The following is a 3,257-nucleotide window of genomic DNA, read 5'->3' on the forward strand; positions in this document are numbered from 1 at the left end:
TTATAGTTTTCTGTCCCATTGCATGACCGTTACGAACACGTTGTTTAAGTACTTAATTAGCTAGTTAATAGGTACAAGTACCTACTTAATTAACTTCGCTGTGTGTATTTACCTACTTTTAAAATAAAAAAACTACCTGTACGGATCGAGATTGAATTTAATCAGATGAGGGTGTCAAGAGAGTGAGGTTACATCCAAATTCATGAATTTTCATGGTATTCAGCAACAAACACCCACATTATTAACGTTAAAAGATTACTAAGCCTAATAGTATAGACAGAGAAGTACTTACAGAACATTGTATCGTAACCTACCGCCTACGTAACCGTTTATAAGCCATCTATCTTAGTAATCGCCCACACCTTGCGCGGCCGACGTCTTGGCACATTTCATTAATCTTTCGATTTCAGAACAACTTCTAAATTAATTAGTTTAAGTGTTTATCGGCTGTCATGAAATGTGGGACAAGGAATGAGTTAATATTTAGACCTTAAAACTTTTTTGAGACTTTCTTGTCTTGCCTTTTCCCAATTACTTACCTATAGGTATGTATACCTACCAATTTTTATATAGAGTCATCATCATCATCATCATCTCAGCCATAGGACGTCCACTGCTGAACATAGGCCTCCCCCTTAGATCTCCACAGGTACCGGCTGGAAGCGACCTGCATCCAGCAACCGTCTTCCGGCAACCTATACAAATAGAGTATCTAAGTATATATCGGTGTCCTACTTTGTGGTAAACTTAATTCACAAAATGCAGCTAGGTACTTAATAACACGATTCAATTAATACTTTTGACTCTAAAGATCTTTAAATACAGCTCGAAGTCTGGGCCAAGTTAAAAGTCGATGCCTACAAAATCCACATTTGCTACCCAAACCATCAATTCACAATCTACATTGAACTATTTAATACAGTATATGCCTAAATATAAATATTAAATAGACGAACACAACATGCTACCTTCCCTCCCAGCCAACATGTCCTCCAATGAATAGTTAATGTGCACTCAAATCACAATAAGAATTCCAATTTCAAAGGAAATACGACTGAATACTGTATAGGAATGTGTTCAAATAAAACTTAACTTGGGTAGTGTTGGCAACACTGGAGAGAGATAACGGGTCAGTTATTAAATGATTATTTGGCTAGGATTTTGAGTGACAACTTCTAGATGGAACGTAGTGACCCTATTGCAATCAGGTATATCTAATGCTTCTATGGATTGTGAAAGAATTTTTGTAGTCTGTTCAGTAGTTCAGAGTTTTTCCTCATATTTCTCCTACAAAATGTTCTCTGTACCTATGTATAAAAATCCTGAATGCAGTAGTTTAAGAGCAAAACATCAAAATTAAAGCTAAAATGAAGAAAGTATCCAATTAGAATCTTTAGAGTTATTACTTCAGTTGGTTTTCAGTATAAGTTTAGTGATGTGTGCATGTTTTGCTCGTGCTCCTAAATATAGCATGAAACTTACTTAGAAACCCTTTCTAAAGTTGACTCAAAGTTACATGGATGAACATTGTTAAGCATTTTTTTAATAAAAGGGAAAAAACAAAACCTTTGCAATGAAAGTCGCTTTAAAATAATGTGTTAGATTTATTTATTTCCAAATGTTTGTTATGGTTTATCAAATCTCAAACAAGCAGTTTGCTACCATTACCTGTTTTAAAGCGTAACTTTTTTTTACTGACCAAAGACTCTTTGGTCGTTCCAGTGCAGCCCTCCTGAGATGGACCTTAAAGAGAGTGAACTTGTTTTTAGTTTTGAATCTAAGTAAGTACTTACAAGGGACAAATACACAATGTCCTAAGACTTCCTACCTCTAGTAACCAGGATATGGACGGACACACATTTTTCAGGTGGCCAAGTTCCATCGATCCGCTGCGGTTTCAGGCGCGCCACTTAATGAAATAGAAATTGGCGACCTCTCGAAGACAAACTCCTAACTCTCACCCGTCCCTCTCCCGCGAGGGGGAACCGCTCGCTCAAGTGCCGTGCGACAGAGACAAAATATATTTATACAAAGTCAAAGACGACTGGCGAGTGGGATAGCTGTATTCATTATGAATATAATGCGGTCGCGCCTGTGTCTGTGCGTTTGTACGCTCACCACGCGTGTGTGCGGCGCGCCTTTCTACCACGCGGACCAATCAATATTTCATCTTTGTGGAGCAGCAACACCGATTTAATGTTATCATCTAACACCGCACCACTAATTAAAAAAACTACTCTAAACATACAGCAGTTTCCATTACTTCCTCAAGTCTCCGTTCTCCTTCATAAATCTTGCCCGCCAGTGTTTTACAAAATAAATCACGAGCCATCTCGCCGTAAATAACCAACCGCTGATCGTAATTCGAAAAAAGAATGTTCCCGTTACCACGATCGATGACGTGAAGTGAACGTCTCGCGTTGTGGTTGGTTTGCGGTTAAATGGGCGTGGCTTGTGGTTATATTTACAACCTGTGATTGGTCGATTACCTGACCTTTGCGGTTAGTCGTGTGGTTTCTAAGATTTTCACCCCTGGAAAAATAGATAGAGGAAAATATATGTCATTGAGAGCTGCGATTGGTGGATCGCGGTAATTTTGTGGTTAACCGCGAAATGCTATTCGTTAAGATTATAATGGGCTGTGATTGTGGACACAGTTGGCAGGATTTGTCGCGAGGCTGTTCGCGCGGCTGACTCGCCACTGGCCGCTGCGGTTGCGAGTGTTGATTATCTATTTTATATTCCCCTAAGTGCGGAAATTCTGACGAATCACCATTAGGAATTTGTTGTAGGGTTCATTTAATTGAATCTAATTGATTTCTATAGGGTTTAACAGATCTGTACCTACTGGAATTCATTTTCAAAGGTATGCGTATGCTCTGCGGTTTTACAAAAAATATGAAAGTATTGAAGTTTGCAAAAACACCAATAAAATATTCAGAATTAATTTCAAAAGCAAAAAATATGAAACTTACCTACCGGTATGAATGAGCTCAAACAAAAAACTAAGAGACATCAAAACAGTTGTACCTACCTACCTATATACAAAGTTATATTTACAAAAAAATGACCAAAACGCGCCCTCTAACGGTTGCGCCACGAACCAGTTGCTCCCCATTTTTAACAAAACGCCTTCAAGTGCGAGCATTTTCACTTTCTTCGCGTTCTTAAGAAAGCAAACTCCTTGTAAGAAAGTTCACGTCCCCGCGCTCACTCACACATACACACCGCGTATTCTCCCCTAAGAAACGTAGAGC

The sequence above is a fragment of the Helicoverpa zea genome, chromosome 18 (genome assembly GCF_022581195.2).
Source record: "Helicoverpa zea isolate HzStark_Cry1AcR chromosome 18, ilHelZeax1.1, whole genome shotgun sequence".
NCBI lineage: Eukaryota > Metazoa > Arthropoda > Insecta > Lepidoptera > Noctuidae > Helicoverpa > Helicoverpa zea.